The sequence below is a fragment of the Oncorhynchus mykiss genome, chromosome 29 (genome assembly GCF_057628025.1).
Source record: "Oncorhynchus mykiss isolate SJ-2025 chromosome 29, ASM5762802v1, whole genome shotgun sequence".
Classification (NCBI taxonomy): domain Eukaryota; kingdom Metazoa; phylum Chordata; class Actinopteri; order Salmoniformes; family Salmonidae; genus Oncorhynchus; species Oncorhynchus mykiss.
This window is the reverse complement of record NC_143050.1, coordinates 37,242,578-37,265,000: the sequence shown is the minus strand read 5'-3', so window position 1 is coordinate 37,265,000 and position 22,423 is coordinate 37,242,578. Positions and strand designations below refer to the sequence as shown.

The 22,423-nt window shown below is 43.7% G+C and overlaps 1 protein-coding gene and 1 long non-coding RNA gene across 9 annotated transcripts in view; one reads left to right on the top strand and one right to left on the bottom strand.

The window, feature by feature from the left end:
• LOC149970437 (uncharacterized) overlaps nt 1-22,423 on the bottom strand; it is a 223,759-nt gene that overhangs the window by 40,480 nt on the left and 160,856 nt on the right. The window lies entirely within an intron of this gene.
• Nucleotides 1-22,423, top strand: part of dab2ipb (DAB2 interacting protein b) — a 246,587-nt gene that overhangs the window by 138,053 nt on the left and 86,111 nt on the right. Inside the window, exon 1 of one of the 8 annotated variants that reach the window (XM_090227122.1) lies at nt 16,081-16,599. The exons of 6 other annotated variants lie outside the window; for them this stretch is intronic. The gene's annotated coding sequence lies outside the window, so the exon portion shown is untranslated. Of the gene's footprint in view, nt 1-16,080; nt 16,600-22,423 lie in introns of those variants that run through there. One more of the 8 variants, XM_036968137.2, reaches the window with a different exon arrangement.

The following is a 22,423-nucleotide window of genomic DNA, read 5'->3' as shown; positions in this document are numbered from 1 at the left end:
TCAAGGACACACAGTACCCAGCCTAACCTTTTCTCCCATTGTTATGCCAGTCAGGAACAGAGTGGTCCCTCAATGCCAGCTACTGCTGTGGTGTAGCCTACCTCATTCAGGAGCTGAAAAGTGCTACGGAAATGAATATATTGTTAGACTTTTTTTACAAAGTTGCCCAGGGATAGAATATATCTGGAACAGAGCGTTCATTCCTTCCCTTCTCATTCTCATTTCAGGAGGCCTGGGCTGTTTAGCTGGCTGGCGATGGTAATGTTTCATGGTCACTGATTGTCTGTATATACACAGCCAGTCCATAGCCACCATCACCTTTTGGCGTTTTTCTAGGAGACTAAACATCAGACAGACCACGAGGAAAGAGACTTAGAATCTACATATCTATGTTGTTGTTTTTTAACCAGGCAAGTCAGTTAAGAACTAATTCTTATTTACAATGACGGCCTACCCCGGGACAAACCCGGGCAACCCTGGGCCAATTGTGCGCCGCCCCATGGGACTCCCGATCACGACTAGATACGATGCAGCCTGGATTCAAACCAGAGACTGCAGTGAACCTCTTGCACTGAGATGCAGTGCCTTAGACCGCTGCGCCACTCGAGTCGAGTCGGCTGGTGCTCAATGTGTGTGTGGGAAGTGAGTTTGTCGTAATTGTTGTGAGTCCTGCCAGCCACGGGGGACAATCCACAGAGTAGGCCAGTTGCTAATTGATAGTGAGGAGATTTCAGCCTATTTCAGAAAGCCGCATGACCTGCTCAGTCTCCTGTTCAGTGAAGCAAACTCTCCGGTCTCTAAAAGTGTCTTGGCTAACACCCACTAGCCTATATCATTATGAATTTTTTAAAAAGGAGCAGTTTGGCGGTAGTGGGCTTGGCTGTAGTGGGCTTGGCGGTAGTGGGCTTGGCTGTAGTGGGCTTGGCTGTAGTGGGCTTGGCGGTAGTGGGCTTGGCTGTAGTGGGCTTGGCTGTAGTGGGCTTGGCTGTAGTGGGCTTGGCTGTAGTGGGCTTGGCTGTAGTGGGCTTGGCTGTAGTGGGCTTGGCGGTAGTGGGCTTGGCGGTAGTGGGCTTGGCGGTAGTGGGCTTGGCTGTAGTGGGCTTGGCTGTAGTGGGCTTGGCTGTAGTGGGCTTGGCGGTAGGAGCTGTTCCAGAGCTGTTTTGCACTGGAATTATCCCAAGCGGTCGGAGTCAGTCAGGACTGCTCCAGCCTTCAGGTCACTTCCTGGAGAAGCACATCAGGCACCTCTTACCGCTTCAAATCAAATCCAATTGTATTTGTCACATGCGCCGAATACAACCTTACCGTGGAATACTTACAAGCTCTCAGCCAACAATGCAGTTCAGAAAATAGAGTTCATAAAAATATTTACTGAATAAGCGAAAGTAAAATAAATAAATATCCAATCGATCAAAAAGTAACACAAGAAAATGCACATAGCGATGACGAGGCTATATACAGGGGATACCGGTACCCAGTCAATGTGCGGGGGTGCAGGTTAGTCACGTGACTATGCATAGATAATAAACAGCGAGTAGCAGCAGTGTAAAAACAAGGGGGTGTCAATGTAAATAATGCGGATGGCCATTTGATTAGTAGTTCAACAGTCTCATGGCTTGGGGGCTAGGAGCTGTTAATAAGCAGCCTTTTGGACCTCGATTCAGCGCTTCGGTACCGCTTGCCGTGCTGTAGCAGAGAAAACAGTCTATGACTTGGGTGACTGGAGTCTTTGACAATTTTTGGCCTTTCCTCTGACACTGCCTTTTATATAGGTCCTGGATGGCAGGAAGCTTGACCCCAGTGATGTACTGGGCCGTACGCATTACCCTCTGTAGCGACTTACGGTCAGCTGTAGAGGTTTTTGAGGATCTGGGGACCCATGCCAAATCTTTTCAATGATCTGTTGGGTAAAAGGTGTTGTCGTGGCCTCTTCACAACTGTCTTGGTGTGTTTGGACCATGATAGTTTGTTCGGCTCTCCTTTTCCTGTAGTCAATGATCAGCTCCTTTGTCTTGCTAAAGTCTTTGACCTCCTCCTTATAGGGTGTCTTATCGTTGTTGGTGATCAGGCCTAACACTGTTATGTCGTCAGCAAACTTAATGATGGTGTTGGCGTCGTGCGTGGCCACGCAGTCGTGGGTGAACAGGGAGTACAGGAGGGGACTAAGCATGCACCCCTGAGGAGCCCCAGTGTTGAGGATCAGCGTGGCGGATGTGTTGTTGCCTACCCTCACCACCTGGGGGCGGCCCGTCAGGAAGTCCAGGATCCAGTTGCAGAGGGAAGTGTTTAATCCCAGGGTCCTTAGCTTGCAGCTGCTTCTCTGATTGCTAGGTGAACCAAGCACACCAACACACTTGCACGCACACACACATACAGACACGCACACACTCGCTCACGCCTGCACACATACACACACACATCAACCCCTCCCAAAACAGAATGATTTTGGCATTGTCATACAAACAATGAAATCAGAACTTTTTTTCATTTTCATCAAAGCTTCATAAGTTATAATAAAATGTCCTTTTTGATAAACTCAGAAACATATTTCCGTCCTTGTTGTGATCTTGATGCCTAGTGTGTGTGTGTGTGTGTGTGTGTGTGTGTGTGTGCCAGTCGAGGCTGCTGAAGGGAGCACGGCTCATAATAATTGCTGGAACGGAGCGAATGGAATGGCATCAAACGCATGGAAACCATGGAAACCATGTGTTTGATGTATTTGATACGTTCCACCTACTCCGCTCCAGCCGTTACCACGAGTCCGTCCTCACCAATGAAAGTGCCACCAACCTCCTGTAGTGTGCACTCATGTGTTGTTGTGTTCGTGTGTGTGTGTGTTTAAAGCGGATGTTTGTTTTAATAAGTGGTTTGTCAGAGACTTCTCAGAGACAGTCTTGCTCTGCTCTGCTGGAGGAGTTTTTTTAGTGTTGTTTTGGTAGTATTGACCCTTCTGTAAACTGTATATTAGTGTTGTTTTGGTAGTATTGACCCTTCTGTAAACTGTATATTAGTGTTGTTTTGGTAGTATTGACCCTTCTGTAAACTGTATATTAGTGTTGTTCTGGTAGTGTTGACCCTTCTGTAAACTGTATATTAGTGTTGTTCTGGTAGTGTTGACCCTTCTGTAAACTGTATATTAGTGTTGACTTTGGTAGCATTGATCCCTTTGTAAACTGCATATTAGTGAAGTGAATGCTGGTAGTGTTGACTGCTCTGTAAACTGTATATTAGTGAAGTGAATGCTGGTAGTGTTGACTGCTCTGTAAACTGTATATTAGTGAAGTGAATGCTGGTAGTGTTGACTGCTCTGTAATCTGTATATTAGTGAAGTGAATGCTGGTAGTGTTGACTGCTCTGTAAACTGTATATTAATTAAGTGAATGCTGGTAGTGTTGACTGCTCTGTAAACTGTATATTAGTGAAGTGAATGCTGGTAGTGTTGACTGCTCTGTAAACTGTATATTAGTGAAGTGAATGCTGGTAGTGTTGACTGCTCTGTAAACTGTATATTAGTGAAGTGAATGCTGGTAGTGTTGACTGCTCTGTAAACTGTATATTAGTGAAGTGAATGCTGGTAGTGTTGACTGCTCTGTAAACTGTATATTAATGAAGTGAATGCTGGTAGTGTTCTGCTCTGTAAACTGTATATTAGTGAAGTGAATGCTGGTAGTGTTGACTGCTCTGTAAACTGTGTATTAGTGAAGTGAATGCTGGTAGTATTGACTGCTCTGTAAACTGTAGTGTTGACTTTTGGACAGATGGTTGACCATGGGTTGAACCAAGCTGATGTTTAAGGCAGGGATTAGGGATCCTTTTCTCCTCTCCTCTCTCCTCACTTTCTTTCCTCTCTTCCTATCCTCCTCCTCTCCTCTCCCAGGCTTAATAGAAAGGGCCTGGTTGTGATCTGAATACAGAGCACACCATCAAAGGAACCCAACGAACAGTGCTCTGAAACGACTGCTCACACACACACACACACACTCATTCACCCACTAACATATACACACACACAGTGCATACTGTTCTCTCCATACATATGTTTGCATGCACACATATACATTTTGAGCCTACATATACAGTAGTATCACTCACTCACATAAATGAGGGAGACACACACACACACACACACCAGCCAAACCCCAGCTCATCCAGATGACGCAGAGCTCAGCAGACGTGACACCTCAACTGTGCTCTCGGACACCTCAAGTCCCCCCTGGCTAAATGTCCATGGTGATATTAGACTAGAATAGGATGGAACTCCCCACTTTCACTTCACTTCCCTAACTGACCCGTTTCAGTCCTGCTGATCGTGATCCCATCATATGACTGAACCTTTGTTTTTACCTACTTTTCCACCCCTCCTGTCTCTCACTCCCGCTATATCTCTCTCTCTCTCTCTCTCTATATATATATATATATATATATCTCTTTCTGTCCCTCTATACCTTTCTCTCTATATATATATATCTCTCTTTCTGTCCCTCTATACCTCTCTCTATATATATATATCTCTCTTTCTGTCCCTCTATACCTCTCTCTATATATATATACAGTGGGGCAAAAAAGTATTTAGTCAGCCACCAATTGTGCAAGTTCTCGCACTTAAAAAGATGAGAGAGGCCTGTAATTTTCATCATAGGTACACTTCACCCTTCTGTAAACACAAAATGAGAAGAAAAAAAATCCAGAAAATCACATTGTAGGATTTTTTATGAATTTATATGCAAATTATGGTGGAAAATAAGTATTTGGTCAATAACAAAAGTTTATCTCAATACTTTGTTATATACCCTTTGTTGGTAATGACAGAGGTCAAACTTTTTCTGCAAGTCTTCACAAGGTTTTCACACACTGTTGCTGGTATTTTGGCCCATTCCTCCATGCAGATCTCCTCTAGAGTAGTGATGTTTTGGGGCTGTTGCTGGGCAACACGGACTTTCAACTCCCTCCAAAGATTTTCTATGGGGTTGAGATCTGGAGACTGGCTAGGCCACTCCAGGACCTTGAAATGCTTCTTACGAAGCCACTCCTTCGTTGCCCGGGCGGTGTGTTTGGGATCATTGTCATGCTGAAAGACCCAGCCACGTTTCATCTTCAATGCCCTTGCTGATGGAAGGAGGTTTTCACTCAATCTCACGATACATGGCCCCATTCATTCTTTCCTTTACACGGATCAGTCGTCCTGGTCATTTTGCAGAAAAACAGCCCCAAAGCATGATGTTTCCACCCCCATGCTTCACAGTAGGTATGGTGTTCTTTGGATGCAACTCAGCATTCTTTGTCCTCCAAACATGACGAGTTGAGTTTTTACCAAAAGGTTCTATTTTGGTTTCATCTGACCATGTGACATTCTCCCAATCTTCTTCTGGATCATCCAAATGCTCTCTAGCAAACTTGAGACGTGCCTGGACATGTACTGGCTTAAGCAGGGGGACATGTCTGGCACTGCAGGATTTGAGTCCCTGGCGGCGTAGTGTGTTACTGATGGTAGGCTTTGTTACTTTGTCCCAGCTCTCTGCAGGTCATTCACTAGGTCCACCCGTGTGGTTTTGGGATTTTTGCTCACCGTTCTTGTGATCATTTTGACCCCACGGGGTGAGATCTTGCGTGGAGCCCCAGATCGAGGGAGATTATCAGTGGTCTTGTATGTCTTCCATTTCCTAATAATTGCTCCCACAGTTGATTTCTTCAAACCAAGCTGCTTATCTATTGCAGATTCAGTCTTCCCAGCCTGGTGCAGGTCTACAATTTTTTGTTTCTGGTGTCCTTTGACAGCTCTTTGGTCTTGGCCATAGTGGAGTTTGGAGTGTGACTGTTTGAGGTTGTGGACAGGTGTCTTTTATAATGATAACAAGTTCAAACAGGTGCCATTAATACAGGTAACGAGTGGAGGACAGAGGAGCCTCTTAAAGAAGAAGTCACAGGTCTGTGAGAGCCAGAAATCTTGCTTGTTTGTAGGTGACCAAATACTTATTTTCCACCATAATTTGCGAATAAATGAATTAAAAATCCTACGATGTGATTTTCTGAATTTTTCTTTCTCATTTTGTCTGTCATAGTTGAAGTGTACCTATGATGACAATTACAGGCCTCTCTCATCTTTTTAAGTGGGAGAACTTGCACATTTGGTGGCTGACTAAAAACTTTTTTGCCCCACTTTATATATATATATATATATATAATCTCTTTCTGTCCATCTATACCTCTCTGTCTATATATATATATATATATTTCTGTCCCGCTATACCTCTCTATATATATATATATCTCTCTTTCTGTCCCTCTATACCTCTCTCTCTCGAAATATATACATATATATATATATATATCTTTCTGTCCCGCTATACCTCTCTCTCTCTATATATATATATACAGTGCCTTGCGAAAGTATTCGGCCCCCTTGAACTTTGCGACCTTTTGCCACATTTCAGGCTTCAAATATAAAGATATAAAACTGTATTTTTTTGTGAAGAATCAACAACAAGTGGGACACAATCATGAAGTGGAACGACATTTATTGGATATTTCAAACTTTTTTAACAAATCAAAAACTGAAAAATTGGGCGTGCAAAATTATTCAGCCCCCTTAAGTTAATACTTTGTAGCGCCACCTTTTGCTGCGATTACAGCTGTAAGTCGCTTGGGGTATGTCTCTATCAGTTTTGCACATCGAGAGACTGAAATTTTATCCCATTCCTCCTTGCAAAACAGCTCGAGCTCAGTGAGGTTGGATGGAGAGCATTTGTGAACAGCAGTTTTCAGTTCTTTCCACAGATTCTCGATTGGATTCAGGTCTGGACTTTGACTTGGCCATTCTAACACCTGGATATGTTTATTTTTGAACCATTCCATTGTAGATTTTGCTTTATGTTTTGGATCATTGTCTTGTTGGAAGACAAATCTCCGTCCCAATCTCAGGTCTTTTGCAGACTCCATCAGGTTTTCTTCCAGAATGGTCCTGTATTTGGCTCCATCCATCTTCCCATCAATTTTAACCATCTTCCCTGTCCCTGCTGAAGAAAAGCAGGCCCAAACCATGATGCTGCCACCACCATGTTTGACAGTGGGGATGGTGTGTTCAGGGTGATGAGCTGTGTTGCTTTTACGCCAAACATAACGTTTTGCATTGTTGCCAAAAAGTTCAATTTTGGTTTCATCTGACCAGAGCACCTTCTTCCACATGTTTGGTGTGTCTCCCAGGTGGCTTGTGGCAAACTTTAAACGACACTTTTTATGGATATCTTTAAGAAATGGCTTTCTTCTTGCCACTCTTCCATAAAGGCCAGATTTGTGCAATATACGACTGATTGTTGTCCTATGGACAGAGTCTCCCACCTCAGCTGTAGATCTCTGCAGTTCATCCAGAGTGATCATGGGCCTCTTGGCTGCATCTCTGATCAGTCTTCTCCTTGTATGAGCTGAAAGTTTAGAGGGACGGCCAGGTCTTGGTAGATTTGAAGTGGTCTGATACTCCTTCCATTTCAATATTATCGCTTGCACAGTGCTCCTTGGGATGTTTAAAGCTTGGGAAATCTTTTTGTATCCAAATCCGGCTTTAAACTTCTTCACAACAGTATCTCGGACCTGCCTGGTGTGTTCCTTGTTCTTCATGATGCTCTCTGCGCTTTTAACGGACCTCTGAGACTATCACAGTGCAGGTGCATTTATACGGAGACTTGATTACACACAGGTGGATTGTATTTATCATCATTAGTCATTTAGGTCAACATTGGATCATTCAGAGATCCTCACTGAACTTCTGGAGAGAGTTTGCTGCACTGAAAGTAAAGGGGCTGAATAATTTTGCACGCCCAATTTTTCAGTTTTTGATTTGTTAAAAAAGTTTGAAACATCCAATAAATGTCGTTCCACTTCATGATTGTGTCCCACTTGTTGTTGATTCTTCACAAAAACATACAGTTTTATATCTTTAGGTTTGAAGCCTGAAATGTGGCAAAAGGTCGCAAAGTTCAAGGGGGCCGAATACTTTCGCAAGGCACTGTATATATATATATCTCTGTCCCTCTATACCTCTCTCTCTCTCTATATATATATATATATATATATATAATCTCTTTCTGTCCCTCTATACCTCTCTCTATATATATCTCTCTCTCTTTCTGTCCCTCTATACCTCTCTCTCTCTCTCTCTCTCTATATATATATATATATATATATATATCTTTGTCTCTCTATACCTCTCAATTAAGTTCCCCCCAGCCCTCGACCCCCCGCTCTCTATTCCCATCTCTCTGCATCCCTCTGGCTTCTCTCCCACTTTCTCCATCCTGTCTATCTCTCCGTCCGCCGCCGCTCTCCCAGACCGTGTCCAGTGTCTTACTACAGAGAGCCTTATCTACACTGGGAGAAGAGGAGAAGATTGAACCACTGAGCAGAGTTTCCTGTTATTGATAATGAGCTTAAAAGCGCTTGAGGATATTGAGGTAGAACATTCTGGGATTCTTTTTTTATTTATTTTTTACAGTTTTCGTCTAAGGATGGTTTCTCCAACTCTCTCTATCAAGCTCTCTCTTTCTCTCAAAGCACACACACATGCAGGCATGAACGCACACGTGCGCGCGCACACACACTGTCATGTGTCACTTCCAAAAAAGAGATGTAAAGAGCAGGAACAGAGGGAGTGAGAGGGAGAGCACAGTGCAGCTCCACTGATGCAGTGTGACCCAGTTACAGACAAACACTTTTAAACAAGGTGGCTTGAGTGTTTAGCCAGGTCCTTTTGATCCGTTTCACCCTGTGGTCACTGGAAGTTTAGAAGACTGCAATTGCAGTAGCATTTACTGTCCTACGATATAGTAGTTCCATTTACAGTATTGTACTTCTCTCTCCCAGCTCCACCACTGAACGACAGTAGCTACTGTCTGTATCTGTGTGTTTGGGTACGATACACTACATGATCAAAAGTATCTGAGACACCTGCTTGTCCAACATCTCATTCCAAAATCATGGGCATTAATATGGTATTGCCCCCCCCCCCCCCCCCCCCCCCCCCTCCCTTTGCTGCTATAACAGCCTCCAAGACTTTCCACTAGATGTTGGAGCATTGCTGCGGGGACTTGTTTCCATTCAGACACATGAGCATTAGTGAGGTCGGGCACTGATGTTTGGTGATTATGACTGACTCGCAGTCTGAGTTCCAATTCATCCCAAAGGTGTTCGGTGGGGTTGAAGTCAGGGCTCTGTGCAGGCCAGTCAAGTTCTTCCACACCGATCTCAACAAACCATTTATGTATGAATTTCACTTTGTGCACAGGGACATTGTCATGCTGAAAAACGAAAGGGCCTTCCCCAAACTGTTGCCACAAATTTAGAAGCACAGAATACTCTAGAATGTCATTGTATGCTGTAGCGTTAAGGTTTCCCTTCATTGGAACTAAGGGGCCTAGCCCGAACCATGAAAAACAGCCCCAGACCATTATCCCTCCTCCACCTAACTTTACAGTTGTACCTATACATTGGGGCAGGTAGTGTAGTGTAGAGAACGTGTTTCCACTGCTCCAGAGTCCAATGGCGGGCGGCTTTACACCACTGCAGCCGACGCTTGGCATTGCTCATGGTGATCTTAGGATTGTGTGCGGCTGCACGGCCATGGAAACCAATTTCATGAAGCTCCCAACGAACAGTTCTTGAGCTGACGTTGCTTCCAGAGGCAGTTTGGAATTCGGTATTGAGTGTTGCAAACGAGGACAGGCCATTTTTACGTGCAGAACACTTCAGCACTTGACTGTCCCATTCTGAGCTGATGTTGCTCCTAGATGTTTACACTTAACAGTTGACCGGGGTCACTCTAGCAGGGTAGAAATTTGACGAACTGACTTGTTGAAAAGGTGGCATCCTATAACGGTGCCACGTTGAAAGTCTCTGAGCTATTCAGTAAGGCCGTTCTACTGCCAATGTTTGTCTATGGAGATTGCACGGCGGTGTGCACGATTTTATACACCTGTCAGCAACAGGCGTGGCTGAAATAGCCGAATCTACTAATTTGAAGGGGTGTCTACATACTATTGCATATACGTATAGTGTAGCTATGCTATCAGAGCTCTTTCACCTCTCTCTTCTTCTTAAGAGAAAGCCTTATAGGAAAGGCCCTATGCAAACTTTGGCTCACTCCATATCACTATCTCATCTTATCTTCACTCCTAACCATCCTCCTCTCTGCTCCATTAAATCAAGCTTTATTTATGTAGCACATTTCAGACAAGGATGCAACTCTTTGCGCATCACAGGAAAAAACATACATAAAAAAAATGAAAAAATGAAAACAGAAATATTTACTCCATAACAAACATCAGAGGGGAAAAAAACAAAAATAATAATAAATAATAAAATAATAACAATAACAATAAAACAGAAAAGCCTATAATGCACCCCAAGGAAAAGCAGAGCAAAAACGTGTGTTTTAAGATCCCCTCTAAATATGTCCACAGTTTCACCTTCTCTGGCAGTGTTTTCCAGAGGCTGACGGCATAATAACTAAAGGCTGCTTCTCCATGCCTCTTCGTACTAGGCTTTGAGATAGTTCCAGAGGAGATGAGGGACCTAATGGGCACATACAGTGCATTCGGAAGTATTCAGACCACTTCCATTTTTCCACATTTTGTTACGTTACAGTCTTATTCTAAAATGGATTCAATAAATATGTGTCCTCATCAATCTACACACAATACCCTATAATGACGAAGCGAAAACATTTTTTTTTAATTGTGCAAATGTATTACAAAAAAAACAGAAATACCTTATTTACATAAGTATTCAGACCCTTTGCTATGAGACTCGAAATTGAGCTCAGGTGCATCCTGTTTCTATTGATCATCCTTGAGATGTTTCTACAACTTGATTGGAGTCCACCTGTGGTAAATTCAAGTGATTGGACATGATTTGGAAAGGCACACACCTGTTTATATAAGGTCCCATAGTTGACAGTGCATGTCAAAAACCAAGCCATGAGGAATTGAGACAGGATTGTGTCGAGGCACATGTCTGGGGAAGTGTACCAAAACATTTCTGCAGCATTTAAGGTCCCCAAGAACACAGTGGCCTCCATAATTCTTAAATAGAAGAAGTTTGGAACAACCAATTGTCTTCCTAGAGCTGGCCGCCCGGCCAAACCAAGCAATCAGGGTGAAGGAGGAGAGCCTTGGTCAAGAAGGTGACCAAGAACCCAAGTACCCAAGTACCTCACTCTGACAGAGCTCCAGAGTTCCTCTGTGGAGATGGGAGAACTTTCCAGAAGGACAACCGTCTCTGCAGTACTCTACCAATCAGGCCTTTATAGTAGAGTGGCCAGACGGTAGCCACTCCTCAGTAAAAGGCACATCTCAGATCATGAAAAACAAGATTCTCTGGTCTGATTAAATCAAGATTGAACTCTTTAGCCTGAATGCCAAGTGTCACGTATGGAGGAAACCCGGCACCATCCCTACAGTGAAGAATGGTGGTGTCAGCATCATGCAGTGGGGATGTTTTTCAGCAGCAGGGACTGGGAGACTAGTCAAGATTGAGGGAAAGATGAACGGAGCAAAGTACAGAGAGATCCTTGATGAAAACCTGCTCCAGAGCCCTCAGGACCTCAGACTAGGGCGAAGGTTCACCTTCCAACAGGGCAACGACCCTAAGCACAGAGCCAAGAGAATGCAGGGGTGGCTTCGAGACAAGTTTCTGAATATCCTTGAAAGGCCCAGCCAGAGCCCAGACTTGAATCCGATTGAACATCTCTGGAGAGACCTGAAAATAGCTGTGCAGCGATGCTCCACATCCATCCTGACAGAGCTTGAGAGGATCTGCAGAGAAGAATGGGAGGTGTGCCAAGCTTGTAGCGTCATACCCAAGAAGACTCGAGGCTGTAATCTCTGCCAAAGGTTCTTCAGCAAAGTACTGAGTTAAAGGTCTGAACACTTAAGTAAATGGTCAGTTTAATACATTTTAGAATAAGTCTGTACGGTAGCAAAATGTTGAAAAAGTCAAGAGGTCTGAATACTTTCCGAGTGCACCGTAACTAAAAAGCATGTCTGACATGTATTGGGGTGCACAATTGTGGATTGATATAAAAACCAATAGAATCACCTTAAAATGTATTCTACAACAGGCAGAGAGTGAAGAGACTTTATATCTGTGTAATGTGTGCTCTCTGTCTGGTCTTGGTCACTACTCGTGCTGCAGCATTCTGTATGTTTTGCAGTTGACTAATGGCTTTCTTGGGTAGACCAGACAGGAGAGCATTACAGTAGTCAAGCCTGCTTGTAATAAAAGCATGGTTGAGTCTCTCTGTATCAGCCTGAGGGAGAATGTTCCTCAGGTGGTAAAAAGCTATTTTGGTCACATTCCTATTGTGTGATTCGAAATTGAGTTTGGAATCTAAACTGACGCCTAGGTTTTTTACCTGGTATTTTTTACCTGGCGTTGGCTAATGGGGATCCTAATAAATCAATGTGTGACCAGATTCTCTCTCTGTGCTTTGGCTTCAATAATAAGTACCTCTGTCTTGTCTTGATTCAGCTGGAGGAAGTAGTGATTCATCCAAGTATTTAAATCACCAATACAGTCTAATAATTTATCTGTCGGGCTAAAGTCCGCTTGTGACACAGAAATATTAATTTGTGTATCATCTGCGCAGCACTGAAAATCAATTCTGTGCTTTCTGATAATGCCATCAAGTGGTAACATATACCCAAATTTGAACCGAGTGGAAAGCCACATGTGATATCTGTTTTCTCTGAGTTATGTTCACCAAGGGTGACAAGAAACTCTCAAACAGTTAAATAGGTCTTAAACCAATTTAGAACTGGGCACGAGAGGCCAACCCACAACCAGTCTGTCTAAAACAGTTTCCTAAACTTGCCCTAGCACTACACAGCTGATTCAAATAATCAACTAATCATCAAACTTTGATTTGAATCAGCTGTGTAGTGCTAGGGCAAAAACCCAAAAGTGCACCCCTTGGGGTCCCGGGGATCGAGTTTGAGAAACGTTGGTCTAGAAGGACGTCATGGTCAACAGTGTTGAATGCAGCAGTTACATTCAAGAGTACAAGGACAGAGAGGTGTTTGGCATCTGTGTTTTGGCTCTAAGATAATTTGCCTCTTCATAAGTAAGGCTCTCTCTGTGCTGTGGTGGGCACGAAAACCAGATTGAAATTTTAGCTGTTTAAAAAAACTATTTCTCCAGAATTTTACTGGCCGAAAATTGCTAAGAGCTGAAGAATCGAAATAACTTTTTTTCAGAAGGGGTTTTACCATAGCAGTTTTTAGTGCCGTGGGAAAAGTGCCTGTGAACATGGAGTGATTAACAATAGTTTGCTTGACTCATACTGAGCCTAATGTTTGTTATATTTGTCGCACTGCTTTGCCAGGTCGCAGTTGTAAATGAGAACCTGTTCTCAACTGGCCTCCCTGGTTAAATAAAGGTGAAATAAAAAAATGTATAATGATAAATCTTATCTCCTAAATATGCCGCAAACTCATCACATTTAGATGTGGAGTAAAGTTCCCATAGGTTTGCCGGGGTAAGATTTATCAGGACATCAATGGTCGAAAAGAGCTCTCTTGAATTATTCCGATTATTAGTGACCAAGTTAGAAAAATTTGTCTGTCCGGAATTTCGAATTGCCTTGTTGTCTATGCCAAATTGCTGTCTCAGAATATCACAATAGACCTGCAACTTTGACTTTCTCCTCTTCCGCTCAAACTTTCTGCAATTTCTCCTTAATTGACTCATTTCCTCACTCATCCAAAGGGCTATCCGTTTGGATGTGGCATTTTTTTTAACCCTATGGAGCCAGAGCCTTGAGCCTGACACAGACCGACTGCTCTGTAGATAGACTGTAGAGACTAGATCAGTTTATGATAGATCCGTATGGGAGGGAGGGAGGGAGGGAGGGAGGGAGGGAGGGAGAGAGAGAGAGAGAGCGAGAGAGAGAGAGAGAGAGAGATAAAGATGAGAGTGTTTTATGGCTTTGTTGGGTGTGAATAGCAGCTGCACCGGCTGGCTGTCTGGCTTTACACCGCTGCAGCACAGCAGCCAAAGGCATTCATAGCTTTTAGACTACAGACAACGCCGCTCTTTCATCTTCGAGGCAGCAGGTGAACATTTCGCAGAGGCAAAATTTTACAAGTGATTTGATGGAGGATATAATGTGAAAAGTATTTCAGGGTTTAATTGAAGATATTAAGCAATGGGTTTCACCTTTTGTAGGTTACTGTATAAGGTTATCCACAGTGCTAGCCCCAGCCCTATTTCCAACACTTGCCCTTACTCTCAGCCTACAGTTGGCTTGCGAAAGTATTCACCCCCCATTGGCATTTTTCCTAATTTATTGCCTTACAACCTGGAATTAAAATAGATTTTGGGGGGTTTGTATCATTTGACTTACACAACATGCCTACCACTTTGAAGATGCTAAATATTTTTTATGAAACAAACAAGAAATAAGACAAATAAACTGAACTTGAAAAAAAAGTCAATACTTTGTAGAGCCACCTTTTGTAGCAATTGCAGCTGCAAGTTTTTTGGGGGTACACTTGGCACATCTAGCCACTGGGATTTTTGTCCATTCTTCAAGGCAAAACTGCTCCAGCTCCTTCAAGTTGGATGGGTTCTGCTGGTGTACAGCAATCTTTAAGTCATACCACAGATTCACAATTGGATTGAAGTCTGGGCTTTGACTAGGCCATTCCAAGACATTTAAATGTTTCCCCGTAAACCACTCATGTGTTTCTTTAGCAGTATGCTTGGGATCATTGTCCTGCAGGAAGGTGAACCTCCGTCCCAGTCTCAAATCTCTGGAAGACTGAAACAGGTTTCCCTCAAGGATTTACCTTTATTTAGCGCCACCCATCATTCCTTCAATTCTGACCAGTTTCCCAGTCCCTGCAGATGAAAAACATCCCCAAAGCATGATGCTGCTGCCACCACCATGCTTCACTGTGGGGATGATGTCTTGGGTGATGAGAGGTGTTGGGTTTGTGCCAGACATAGCATTTTCCTTGATGGCCAAAAAGCTCAATTTTAGTCTCATCTGACCAGAGTACCTTCTTCCATATGTTTGGGGAGTCTCCCATATGCCTTTTGGCTAATGCCTAACGTGTTTGCTTATTTTTTTTTCTTTAAGCAATGACTTTTTTCTGGCCACTCTTCCGTGAAGCCCAACTCTGTGGAGTGTACAGGTTGAAGTGGCCCTATGGGCAGGTACTCCAATCTCCGCTGTGGAGATTTTCAGCTCCTTCAGGGTTATCTTTGGTCTCTTTGTTGCCTCTCTGATTAATGCCCTCCTTGCCCGGTCCGTGAATTTTTGTGGGCGGCCCTCTCTTGGTAGGTTTGTTGTGGTGCAATATTCTTTCTATTTTTTTATAATGGATTTAATGGTGTTCCATGGGATGTTCAAAGTTTCTGATATTTTTTTATAACCCAACCCTGATCTGTACTTCTCCACAACTTTGTCCCTGACCTGTTTGGAGAGCTCCTTGGTCTTCATGGTGCCGCTTGCTTGGTGGTGCCCCTTGCTTAGTGGTGTTGCAGACTGCTGTATATATTCTGAGATCATGTGACACTTAGATTGCACACAGGGGGACTTTATTTAACCAATGATGTGACTTCTGAAGGTAATTGGTTGCACCAGATGTTATTTAGGGGGTTCATAGCAAAGGGGTGAATACAGCACTTTTCAGTTTTACATTTTTTAGAATTTTTGGAAAAAGTAAATTTTTCATTTCACTTCACCAACTTGGAATATTTTGTGTATGTCCATTTTATGAAATCTAAATAAAACTAGATTTTTTGTAATGCAACAAAATAGGAAAAACACGAAGGGGGATGAATACTTTTGCAAGGCATAATACTGGCCAAAGTCCTTGCCTATAGGCAGTGGCAGCAGTGGCTTCCTGGGAGGTGTCTTTCCTCAGATGGGGCTTACAGGACAAAGAGTACACACACACACACACACACACAATGGAGGCGGCACAGTGGGGCAGATCCAGGCTGCACCACATACACACACTCATACACACCCCTCCCACTGCATGCAGAGAGAAGGAGAAGGGGGGGGGGGTTACAGTCAATCCCGCTGGGAGGGAGAGCAAGGGAGCAGGAGAGAGAGAGAGAAAAGGCTGCAAGATCCCCTGCTCTGAGCATTGTGTACGGGCACGCTTACACAAAGTCTCAAACATGCAGAGATTGAGAGAGGAGAGGCTGTGTCCCACTTCAGAGAGGGCACAGGAAATAGGACAGCCTCTGTACCAATAGAGAGAGAGAGAGAAGGGAGAAGAAGAAAAAAGGAAAACCGGAGAGAGAGAGAAGGAAGAGCGAGTGAGAGCATTGTAGCACTGATTCTCCGCCCCTCACCTCAAAGTAGCAGCAGCAAGAAAGAGAGGGAGAGAAAGGGAGAAGGAGGAAGAGAGCCACAAGCAAAACAGAGAGAAGGAGCAAGTACTCTGCAGTGGGAAAGGGGAAATTGTGCTTTGAGAAAGCTCTGCTCTACACTCCTCCGGTCCTCCCTCTTTTAATTTGCTCCGGCTCTTCCTCTCTCTCTCTCCGTCCATCTGCCAAGCGTTGTTCGATTGTTCCGGGGAATTCTGACCATGCCTGGTGAGTGCCCTGTGTTCTGCTGCTTATCACATGTCACTCACACTGCGTTGTGTGCGTTCAGGCTTTCAATGGTGTGTTTGTATGAGTGCGTATGGAAACAAATTAGGGACAGTAAAGGAGAAGGGGTTTTATTGAGATGCCGGGGTTTATTCCAGCGTTCGTCCTGTTATTTTGCGGTGCTCTGTCCTCTCCCTCAAATGTATTCATTTCAATAAGCTTTATTGGCATGACAAGATATTCAATTATTTGACAAATAAAACATATAGGAACATAATTAAATGAGGAATTGAGGAAATTAAAATATCCTATCTCTGTTATAGGATTAGGTGTCACTGTAAAAACAGTGTAGTGTAGTGCACAATTGTATTCAACATGCACTCTTGCTATGGAATAACATACTAATCTACTGCACTGTATATTAGTCGCACGAACTAACACCTTCCCACTGTCTGATAAGGACCTGAGCTCTTGGGGTTTGAATGAGAACCAGTGTCAGTGCTGCTCTACCACAGAAATGGTGAGAGAGAGAGAGAGAGAGAGAGAAAGAGAGAGAGACAGTGAGAGAGATCAGCCTCTCCAGCCCCGCTAACAGAAATCAGATGACTGGCCACCACTCCCGCTGCCTGCTAGGTGGTCAGTGGCTGATTTGGGTTGCCGTTCTGGAACCATAGGCAGTATGAAGTCATTATCGTTGTCATGATGCCCCTTTGACCCTCAGCAAGGGAACAGAGAGAGCGGTACATATACCGCTGGAGAGGAGAGTGGCCGCTAATTTCATTTACAGAGACACTGTCTCTTTCATTCAGGAGAGGAGAGGAGGGGATGACGGGAAATGCTAGCGTTGCCGGTTGAGCTAACCGCCAATCTGTCTGTTCCCTCTCTCTCTCCGTCCCCAGTCTGTCTGTTACTAATTGAGCAATACACCCACTCTTTATGCCGTTGTATAGAGAGAGCAAGGTCTTTTTAATCATCTCTCAGAAATACCATATTAGAGTTATTGGATGGTATAATTCAGAGATGGTGATGTACATACATATAGGAAGGATTCTTATTCAGAGGAATCATGTTTTATTTTTGATTCAATTTATTTGTTGTACTTTCATTTTGTTCAATTCTCTATTCTAGTTAGAGTTGGATTATATTTGTGTCCTATTCCTAATAAATTGTTTGTATGATAGTGTTGTTGTTGATATTGTTGTTGCATCCAGTACTGTGTGTTCTTTTCAAATATTGTACCAATGCACTGTTAATATACGGTGTTCTTTATAAGGACACTCACAAAGTTGTGATTGTTTTGTTTTCATTCATCAAAGATAAATAAATACCAGAGACGCACAGCAGAACGCTAACGTTAATTATCCCTCGGTGTAATAAAACAAGAGACAACACAGGCAATGAATAACCATCAAACAATGGATCCTAAAGGCACATTCTAAAGGCAGCAATGAACAATAATTCTTTGGTGTAGTGACTGTCTGGGTAAATGCTAGCCTAGAGATATCTGAAATTCTGAATTGAACGTGAGAGGATAGGAGGGGAGAGGAAAGGAGAGCAGAGGGTTGAGGAGAGGAGAGCTCGGCTGGTTGTGCTGTTTGTTTGTTGCCTGCTGTGTCTGTGATGCCCTCCCGACGATCATCATCGTGATTGGCTGCCATTCAGATTAAGCGGCAGCATAGTTGGATGCAGTGTTGTTTATCTCCAAACATACTGGACAAAATTATAAATGCAACATGCAACAATTTCAAAGAGTCATAGTTCATATAAGGAAATAAGTCAATTGAAGTAAACAAATAATGGAGTTCCCTACTGAGCAGGGTCACAGCCATGGGTGGGCCTGGGAGGGCATAGGCCCACCCACTGGGGAGCCAGGCCCAGCCAATCAGAATTAGCTTATCCCCACAAAAGGGCTTTATTACAGACAGAAATACTCCTCAGCACCGACCCACCCTCCCCTCAGACAATCCTGCAGATGAAAAAGCCGGATGTGGAGGTCCTGGGCTGGCGTGGTTACCCGTGGTCTGCGGTTGTGAGGCATACTGCCAAATTCTCTAAAACGATGGTAGAGAAATGAACATTGAATTATCTGGCAACAACTCTGGGTGGACATTCCTGCAGTCATCATGACAATTGCACGCTCCCTCAAAACTTGAAACATCTACATTGTGGCATTGTGTTGTATCAGCTTCTTGATATGCCACACCTGTCAGGCGGATGGATTATCTTGACAAAGGCTACAATGCTCAAATGATCTTTCATTTCAGCTCATGAAACATGGGACCAACTCTTTACATTTTGCGTTTATATGTTACAGGTTTACACTGGACACTGACTGTAGCCTACAGAGCTCTGTGTGTCAGTAGCTCACACATTAATCGTAACGAGAAGGAGATGCTGTACATCTTAACTGCTGCCAGGTGCATACTTTGTGTGTGTATGTGTGTGTGTGCGTGCGTTTCATAAGACTGTAGGTACATGTATATGAGTGCGACTGCATGTGTGCGTTTGTTTACCAATGCAGAGAGACAGTGTGATCTCGCTAACCGACAGCCAAGTGTGAAAATGGGAGAGTGAGAGAAAGAGCCGTAAGTCATTTTCACAACCTTACACATACAGTGGCAGAATATGCAAGGGCGAGACGACGCGAACATGGATATTAGAGAGAGAGAGAGAGAGTCAAGAAGAGACGAAAGCAAAGAAAATGGATTGGAGATGAGAGAGATGAAAGGACATTGTGCCATTGTGTAGATTTTGATGTGCATTCTTAATAGCCTATCATTTTGAAATGATAGATGTGAAGAGATCGGGAGGGAGAAACAAGGAGAACGGGATGAGAGGAGGGCTGTTGGTACTAATGGTAAAACATCTTTAATATGAAGTGAAAGAGGTATTCACTTTGATGTGAATGAATATGTTGCGTGTTGGAGACAGAGAGAGAGAGACAGTGCGCCATAATCGGAGGGCCTGTTGTCCGGACCTCCGGCAGTCTCTATGGGCTGCCACAGGGTTCAATTCTCGGGCCGACTCTTTTCTCTGTATACATCAACGATGTCGCTCTTGCTGCTGGTGATTCTCTGATCCACCTCTACGCAGGCGATACCATTCTGTATACTTCTGGCCCTTCTTTGGACACTGGGTTAACTAACCTCCAGACGAGCTTCAATGCCATATAACTCTCCTTCCGTGGCCTCCAACTACTCTTAAATGCAAGTAAAACTAAATGCATGCTCTTCAACCGATCGCTACCAGAAACTGCCCACCCGTCCAGCATCACTACTCTGGACGGTTCTGACTTCGAATATGTGGACATCTACAAATAACTAGGTGTCTGGTTAGACTGTAAACTCTCCTTCCAGACTCACATTAAGCATCTCCAATCCAAAATTAAATCTTTGCTTCCTATTTCGCAACAAAGCGTCCTTCACTCATGCTGCCAAACATACCCTCGTAAAACTGCCTATCCTACCGATCCTTGACTTCGGCGATGTCGTTTACAAAATAGCCTCCAACACTCTACTCAGAAAATTGGATGCAGTCTATCACAGTGCCATCTGTTTTGTCACCAAAGCCCCATATACTAGCCACCACTGCGACCTGTATGCTCTCGTTGGCTGGCCCTCGCTTCATATTCCTCGCCAAACCCACTGGCTCCAGGTCATCTATAAGTCTTTGCTAGGTAAAGCCCCGGCTTATCCCAGCTCACTGGTCACCATAGCAGCACCCACCCGTAGGACATACTCCAGTAGGTATATTTCACTGGTCACCCCCAAAGCCAATTCCTATTTGGGCGTCTTTCCTTCCAGTTCTCTGCTGCCAATGACTGGAACGAATTGCAAAAATCACTGAAGCTGGAGACTCATATCTCCCTCACTAACTTTAAGCACCAGCTGTCAGAGCAGCTCACAGATCACTGCACCTGTACATAGCCCATCCAACTACCTCATCCCCATATTGTTATTTACTTTATTTATTTTGCTCCTTTGCAGCCCAGTATCTCTACTTGCACATTAATCTTCTGCACATCTATCACTCCAGTGTTTAATTGCTAAATTGTAATTATTTCGCCACTATGGCCTATTTATTGCTACCTCCCTTAACTTATCTCATATGCACACACGGTTTATATAGACTTTTTTTCTATTGTGTTATTGACTGTATGTTTGTTTATTCCATGTGTAACTCTGTTGTTGTTTGTGTCGCACTGCTTTGCTGTATCTTGGCCAGATCGCAGTTTTAGAGAGAGAGAGAGAGAGAGAGAGAGAGAGAGAGAGAGAGAGAGAGAGAGAGAGAGAGAGAGAGAGAGAGAGAGGACAACAGAGACCACTGACGTCTAGATACGGACCTTAGAACCAGAACGCTTCTGTTAATCAGACAGACAGACAGACCAGATCCAACTCACTGTTTCAGACTGAGATACCTCAGGCAACTCTAGGGACTGAGAGAAACTACGCAAATACACTCAAGACGAGACACTTTTCGCCTCAGTTGGAGCCATTGAGTTAATGCAGCATCAGCCATCCCAGGCAACTAAATTATGCTCCTTACAGTGGAATATCTTCCCATAGAAGCCTCAGCTAGATATAATAATTACCCAATGGCCACCTGACACAATGGGTGGCCAGGAGAAAAGCATAACGATGAGGAATAGAGAGAAAGAAAACATCAAGTTAATGCTCTGTAGTCCCTCCCTCCCTCCGTCCCCCCTCCATCCTTCCCACTTTCTGTAATTAGGCTGTCAAAGCCCATCTCTGTCATGTCCATTGATTTACTGAGAGCTGATGAAGCAGAGCGGATCCACAGTGCTTTGGCCAGATGGAGGGGAGGAGGGAGGTCAGAGGGCTCCTCTAACCAGGCTGGGAGCACTCTGCTGGGGGTTAAAGTTCCACAGTACTGGGGATCGGAGCAAGGATCTCCAGGGGAAGGGATGGTCAGGCAGGCAGGCAGGCAGGCAGGCAGGCACGGTGTGTGTGTGTGTGTGTGTGTGTGTGTGTGTGTGTGTGTGTGTGTGTGTGTGTGTGTGTGTGTGTGTGTGTGTGTGTGTGTGTGTGTGTGTGTGTGTGTGTGTGTGTGTGTGTGTGTGTGTGTGTGTGTGTGTGTGTGTGTGTGTGTGTGTGTGTGTGTGTGTGTGTGTGTGTGTGTGGAAAGGCATACACACACACACAAAGATGAAGAGACAGACAGACCCAAACAGAGAGACGGACACCAACAGACAGGCTGGTTGTAGTATTAACCGGGACTAGCTGGCTAAGTGCTATAGGATTTGGATGTGGAGCGGATGAAAGTGAGGTTCAATCACCGCCTGGGGAGATGAAATATCTGATTTTTAAATGCTGCAGTTTAATTATGAATCATTACTGAGACTTTGCTCTCCCTTAGTCAGATAAAGATTGCAAATCTTTCTCTTTCATCTCAACACAAAGTTAGTTTTAAAGGTCATTGAATAACAAAGTTGGAGGATGTACAGAACTGCAGTGTGAAGGACAGGGCCTATCATTAAATAACACATTTTGCATGTTCTTGCTGTCGCTCTTTCTTGATATGAGAGAAAATCATGTGCTCTTGATGGAGCACAGCTGTGTTGTCAATAGCCTCTCAATTTAATGACATTTCAATTTAAGGGCTTTATTGGTTATGGCATAAATTGGCATAAGTTAACATTGCCAAAGAAAGTGAAGTAAGCAATAAAAATTAACAGTAAAAATTACACTCACGGAAGTTCAAAAATAATTAAAGAAATGTTTTTAAATTTAACTAGACAAGTCAGTTAATGATAATGCAGGGGATTTTCCCAAGGATGCTGTTGACGCATATCCCACAGTAGTTATTG